The following is a 7,296-nucleotide window of genomic DNA, read 5'->3' as shown; positions in this document are numbered from 1 at the left end:
TGAACCACGTAACTGATGCTCATTAAAAGAAGAAAACATCAAACTGGTAGTTGCTCAGCTAATCGTTAGCGAGATGGTAATACTGAGATGCTCCTCCAGGCTGGGAACCCTTCAACTCTAACGCTGAGCTGAAGGGCTTCTGCTTCCCTTCAGAGCAGCTCCCATGGGCACGAGTCCTTTAGCTCAGTCATTCTGCTGCAGATGTCTCTGTATTTATTTCTGGCCTGCAGATCATCGGATAAAAGAACTGTTAGCTCTTATAATTGCTTTAAAGCAAAATGATGTAAGCTAGAGCAGCAGGAGCCTGAAATAACTGTTAACTAAAGCTATTAAATGCATAAATGTCTCTCTCAAAGCTGTAAAATGTGTAATATGAATATTAAACATCTAGATTTGCTAAAAGCAAAATATTGAAAATAATCAAAAAACCCCAAACTCCAGCAAGTTCTCTTTACCTCTGTGCCTCCTAGGCTTCTCCTAGGGCTTAATTCTTTCACAGTGGAAAACAACTGCCCAGTCTTTTTCTCTTAAAGCCTGAAACACACCGCAGGCTCAGCCCCACTCCTAGGAGGCTGTCAGGGGCAAACCGACACCTGGAGAAGTGACCTGGGCTTGCTGGTCACAGAGGACTTGCTGGACACCAAAGCGGGGACAGCAGGGTACCAAGGGATGCATTTGGGGAGATACTGGGAGGGGAAGGAGGCTTCCAGTAAAAGATGCAGTTTTAGTGACATCAAGATGTATTTTATGAAATCACAGTCTGCAGATCTCTGCTTAAGATGGAAAAAAACCCCTCAACCCCTAAAACCAGCCTTCTGTCAGTATAAAGATGCTTCAGGCTTTCCCTTTTGAAAAGATTTTTGTCGAGGAAACCTTTTTTTAATTGCATTTTGCATTTTACACTATAGCCACATTTTTAACATCCAAAATAAAGCATTCTGGGCAGCCCAGCGGGACTTTCTTGTTGAAATTTCCCCCACAACAAACGCAGGTTTTTTCCACAGTACCTCACTTCCACAACCAAACTGCATTTCTCCAACTCAGACCTTTACCTTTTTATTTCCCCCTCCTCCTTTTTTTTTAAATAGAAAAAAGTGCTAAGATATCTGCTAGGTACAAAACAGCCAGAGTCCTACCGATGCAAAGCGGCGGTGGGTAATTCCAGCGGCGGACAGTGCCCGGCATGCAGGAGATGTGAGAGTGGCCCTGGAGGAGAGGAGAACAGGACACAGGGTTTGGAGGGTCCCCCTGCATCTCAGGTGTGTGTCCTCATCCTTCTTGGTGGAAAATGCCCCCGATACCTGAAGCGCGTAACCTGGTTCGCACTGGAAGGAGACGACGTCGTTCACTAAGTAGCGTTCACCGATCTTCAGGCCGTTCCCAGGGACGGGGGGCTCCGGGCAGCTGGACAGACCGACGGCTGCGAAGGCAAGAGCGAGATGAGTGCTCCGGCTGAAAGCAGACGGAATGGAAACACACATCTTCATTTCAGCCCACTCCCCTGTTTATCAGCCTCCTCCACCACAGGCTGAGAAAGTCCTGTGGCCTTTGGGTTCTTCCACGAGGACACCCCTGACTGTGCGGCACGTCCCTGGGTCACAGGGAACGGCCAGGAGCCCGAGGCATTCGCGTCTGGTGCCCTCTCTTTAGGTGGAACTTGCTGTTCTTCGCGTACAAAGGTATCACGCATGACTGTGTGATTTGTAGCCAATACCGTTCTTCACTGGACCCTAACGACCGGATGGAAGAGCTGCATCTCCAGCAGCACATCTGCTCCAGAACAACTGACTCAATCCAGCGGTTCCCAGACCCAAACACGCCTCTATCCGAGAGGTCCCTATTCCTGTTACGCCACGTGCGCCTTTGCCAGGCTGGCAGCATCTGACTGAGGATCGGAGAAGACACAAGAGAGAACTAGCTACTGCCCCCAAGGGCAGACGGTATGTGCTGGATGTTATTTGCCCCTTTCTGGGCAGAAGCAGCATCGTCTCGTTCTCCGACCCTGTTCTTCTCGTTTCAATTACAGACTGAATTTACAAACAGCGCGGCCAGTCCTCGTCTGCAGAGCAGCCTACGGAAATTTCATTCAATCCCATTTCCATCTGAGCTACATTCACGACTGGGAATTTCCTCCTGCAAACACAACTAACAAGCCCTGAGGTTGTGCGTTGGGTGACGTGCTCTCCTTTACCCACGTGCCACCCCCTCTTCCTTCAGCAGCCCCAAACGGAGAGAGAAGCAAGACAGGCGTCCTCGCACCCACCGCGCTCAGCTGCCTCCCTCGCTCTCGGTGCTGGCAGCTGCCACGGCAAGATAACCTTCTGCAGCACTGCAAGGGCTAACGCTCAGCTTCAACTCCAGCGTCTGCGGGCTGAGCTGAGAGCAGAAGGAAAAAGAGAAACGAGAGGAGAGATGCCGGCTCTCCTCCTGAAGCCCAAATCACACATCCCAGCGTGAAAACACGTGGTCCTGCCCCACACATGGCTGTACTGCCTGACCTTCAGAGAGACACGAGAGAAAATAGCTTCAAGTAACCTCGCACCGGATCAGTGAGCACCGAGTTTCACTCAGTCCTAAAGGGTTCTTGCTCTGCTTTGGCTTTTGAGCATGCAGAGACAAGAGCTTTGCTTGAGGAATCCAGTGAGGGAGAAAGTCGGGGAAACAAACTCTGGTGTTTTGGCTCATCTCTCCAAACTTCCTTGCAGCAGCTCTAACCGAACAAAGACAAAACCTGGGGCTCAGAGCCATGAAATCCAATTGCACAAGCAAAGCAAAAATACATTATTTCCAGCTGCCCTGAAAATCAACACCTATTAATTTGCTCAGCAAAGAAACCAAACAAGCCTGATAATCCTAAGCCTCATGAAAAACCTGAACATGATTGTTGCAACAGGCTAATACGATCCTCAAAGAACTTATTGATTGAAACAGAAATAGAGAAAAAAGAGTCACAGCAAGAGAATTTTGAAAGCAACATCCATGTCTCCAGCTCCCAGAGAGCAATCTGGGGCACACTTTCTCTCCCCGATCTTGTTGGTTGCCATAATCTTGCTGGATCCATCAACAGGCATAGTTTCAAACCTGAAACCCAGTGAAAACTGGAAAGCTTGGTACTAGTTGGCCCTCTAAAAGCACACAGTCTCTGCAGTCAAACAGCTATGCTATTTCTGTGGACACTTTACAAAATGAAATGCACTTTCAAATCCATTTGCTGCTCTGGAAAAAAAACATAAATAGAACATTGGTTGGCTTCAGAGTCAAACACAAGATCTGTGATCAGAACCAATTATCAGACACGGTGTCCAGCAAGAAACAATTATGTTTGCATTGCCCCAAGGAAGATTGCATGACCAGAGATAGCAGTCCCAGCGCATCTCTCATCAGCTGCCCATCACGGCGACCGAGGCAGGAACAGAGCCAGCCCAGCACCAGGCATTAACTGGTCCCCCGAGGGCTGCACAGAGGCCAGCCTGGCTCCCAGCCCCCTCACACCCCCGTCTTTAGTACGCTGCAAATGCCCACGCCTGCTTGCTTTCCTGACTGCAAGCTAAACATTCAATTTAGATGCGCTGAGCAGAGCCGGGAGCTGCCATTCTGCACCTGCTCGCCCGTACGCCGGCTGGGCTGCGCGTGAATAATTCAAGCCCTCTGCACATCATCGAGGTAACGACTCCCGCCACCGTGACCCACTGCAGCCTGGCTGTAGCACACCTCTCCTGAACACGTCTGCTCCAACAGGAATCCAAACGCAGATGTGGGAGAGAATGAATTTTTGGTGTTCTGACCCAAAGCCGACAGCCCTTTCCCAAGATGCTTTCTCCTCTGCCACATCTTTCGCTTTTAGTCAGGTTTGCTCTCTCACCACCGAGGATTTTTTTTTTTAAATACTGTCTCTCTATATATCATCACATATAATGATGTTCTCAGGTCTGGATATCCAAGAACTGAACGCAGCCCTGCATTAGACCCGCCAGAAGCAAAGCGCTGCCATTCTGCCGGGATGTCAGCACAACCCGTAACGCATCGTGCACTACCCAAGCAAAGATTACAGCACTGTGTGGAACAGGCCAACTCTCCATGAAATTTTACTATTCTGGCCTCCGCAACTCCTCCTTGTGCTACAACACAGAAACCAAAGAGGTGCTATAAATTGTATCGGCAGCAAGATGAGGGTCACCCCAGGACCCCACACCTCCCTCGCTGCAGCTCTTCTCCACGTAACGCTCACTCCCGCTGCAGCTGGAGAGGGGGGAACCACACAAGCGTTGGCCTTAAAGCTCCCTGCTCCTTCCCCACTAAGCAGCTTCCACTTCTACAGGGCAATGGCTGCGTAACTATTTCCCCATCGCTCAGAGGAACTGCGAGATCAAGGCTGAATTGCTCTTACTTTTGTATTCCAGGTGAAAGCCGGCAGCAGAGACGCTGATATCCGAATAGAAATGCAGATAGAGCTGGTTTGAAGTGCTGTTGAGCAGCGCAGGCACTGTAGTCCCTGGGAAAACAAGAGGTTTAAGGATACTGAAGAGGATTCTTTTTTCCTCCTCCGTGTCCTGGGAGACTAGCTGTAGAAGAGGCTGAGAACAGAAATTCCTTTAACTTAACAAGCTCTGTTGGTTCTGATCAGGTTCTAATGAGGCCAAGTGAGAAACACCCAAGGCCTCTCTGCAATGGCCCTTTCAAAGCCTACTGCTGGATTTCATCATGGGAAGATTTTACCACCTACAGACCAGACAGTCTAAAAGCTGTCACGAAGGGAACCGGTGACGAGAAACAGCGCAGGTGGAGTGCAAGGTCTGGAGTCCTTCTCCTGCCTCCTCCCCTGCAAGCTCGTGCAGCGCCAGGTCAAGGCAGTTCTGTCCCAGACACATAACCCTTCTCCTTACCAACCTCAAACCACTCTGAACACATTTGTTCCTTAAATAAGCAGGAATCAGGGCCAGTGGTTTGCAAGTGGCTCTGCTATCGGAAAGCTTTACAAGGCTTTTGGGCGGCTTTCTACTCCCTGCTCTGCCATAAGCCACAGCCTCTACTGCACAGCAAAACAAAAGCTGTTTTGAAACCCTTCATCCATTTTCGGTGCCAATCAGCCAGGTTAGGTCAACCTGTCACGTGCAGTGGTCTGAGCTAACCCCACCTGCGGTGGGAACTCCAGGCTGTGGAAGTGCTTGTGGGCTTCTGCAAAAAAACCCCCAACCCTGGCCTCTTGGCTTTGTGTTTAAGGCTCTCTACCCTCACCTTCTGCAGGAAGACAGCAGTCACACTCCCCATTCAACAAAGCACACGGCTCCCTTTAAGCACCTGCTTAAATCTATTCCAAGGTTTGGAAGCACTTAAGCATAGGCTTAGTTTTATGTCCGTGCTTAAGTCCAGCTGACGTGAACGGGAATTAAACACACATGGCTGGGCTCCACCGAGCACGACGCTGAACACGCACCAGAGAAACTTCCCAGCATGGTGGCGGTGTTATCTCCTCCATCGAACACTTCCAGGGAATCCCAGTTCTGCTCAGTGACAAAACTGATCACCTGGATCTGAAGAGGAAAAAAAGGAACAAGTAACAGCACGACGCCTGCTAATAAACCAAAATAACGGCCCGATGGAAGGGCCACGGATAAAGTTAGCAACACACGCCGGGGCTTTCAGTCAGCACCGGTATTTATCTGTGTTAACACACCGGCAAAACTGGGAGACCACAGCTTCTGACGGGTTATACAGCTCTTTTCCAGCTAATTCCACATTCCAAACTTTCCTATCAGGGATGCTTTCCTCTCGTGCTGCAAAAGCAGAGCTCCCGTAATTTCACAGCTAATTTACAGCTGCAGTGCCTTTTTTTTTTTTCCTTCTGTTTTGAAAAATCCCTGCAGGCTTCTGCAACACTTTCAAGTGAATGCAACCACTAGCAACCCAAGAGCTAAAATAAAAACAAAGAAATCCCCACTAGACCACAAGATCTTTTAATCCAATGAAGTTTCTGCAACTGCCTTGTTGTTCATCTTGTAGTCAAATCGTTGAAGTTCCATTTTTTGAATTTCCCACGCTCCTCTGCCATGCCCCGTGAGGTCTGGGGGCTTAAGAAAGTCACTTGACTCCATTAGTTAGAACATCAAGGCAATCCTCAAATGAGCAACGTCATGAGATCTGATAAATCTGCATTTACACTGAAAAGCAGCTCTTGTACTTGAGCAAAGATCTACATGTAATTGCACACATTTGCTTTCCTTGATTGCCATTAAAACGGATTCTGCCTTCACTCCTAAATACAGGGAGTTCAAAGCATTCAGTGTTCCATTAAGCAAAATAAGCTGTGCTGTAGATCAAGTTTAGAGAAGAGCCTGAGAGAGCCAGACAGCAAACCCAAGAGAAAGTCGACAGTATTTGGAAAAAAAACAGCTTTAATCTGTAAGCTCTAGATAGAATTTTCAAACACCGTGCACCTCAAATTAAACTTTTAGGCCAAAAACCTAAAAAGGGATCCTGAAAGACAAACCAGGAGCATAAATAACTTGTGCAACTTGGCGCCACAGAAAGGTCTGGTTCCCCTGGCGCACATCAGAAGCCGCGGTGGTTCAGCACCGGTCCCAGCGGGTCTGGGGGGGACGCCGGAGCTTCGGAAACTCGGGCGGGCAGATCCCCCTTCCCTTCCCACCTTCGCGCATCCGCTCGCTGCAGAGCCTCACATCTCTGAGGTCTCTCTGCACAAAGATTTCCTACTAAGCCTGATGCCTCTGATCTGCAGACATCCTGCGGAATTCAGCGAGCAACTCCCTCAAGCTCAGAGCTCAGCAGGACACGTTTGGACACCGCGAGGAGATTTCGGTGCCCTGCAAACCGGGACCGCAGGCACACACGTGCACACACATGCTTCTCCCTCATCCTTCTGCAAAACTCCCTTCTTTTTTTTTCTTTTTATTCCCTGCAGTGTCCTTATTCTGTATTTCCTCATCCACTTCAAGTCTATCCCTCGTGCCCTTCCTCTGCTAAACAGAAAACATACGTATTTTGAGAAAAACATAATAAAAACCCCAACCCCATTATTCCTACCGTTTTAGCCTTTTCCCTCCTTGATTTATTCCGAACAATGAAGAAAGCTATAAAGTTCCGGCGAACTTCTGTGCTTTTTTTTTGCTTTTACGAAAAAATAAGCTGAGTTCATCTAGCAGAAATCGCAGCGACCCCTGCAGAGCCATTACTGGCCACACTGACCAACCTGCCCAATTACACCCCTATTGTGATTTACATCATGGAAAGAGAACGTGGACTGAGAATGGGCATTTTGTTTGCTCTTACATTTTCTAA

At 48.7% G+C, this 7,296-nt stretch overlaps 1 pseudogene; it reads right to left on the bottom strand.

The window, feature by feature from the left end:
* The window catches only part of LOC104276269, a 62,159-nt pseudogene that overhangs the window by 52,448 nt on the left and 2,415 nt on the right, over positions 1–7,296 (bottom strand).

Source organism: Apaloderma vittatum, unplaced genomic scaffold, assembly GCF_000703405.1.
Source record: "Apaloderma vittatum isolate BGI_N311 unplaced genomic scaffold, ASM70340v1 scaffold7017, whole genome shotgun sequence".
NCBI classification, from domain to species: domain Eukaryota; kingdom Metazoa; phylum Chordata; class Aves; order Trogoniformes; family Trogonidae; genus Apaloderma; species Apaloderma vittatum.
Note: the sequence above shows the minus strand (reverse complement) of the source record. Positions and strands in the feature narration are given on the sequence as shown.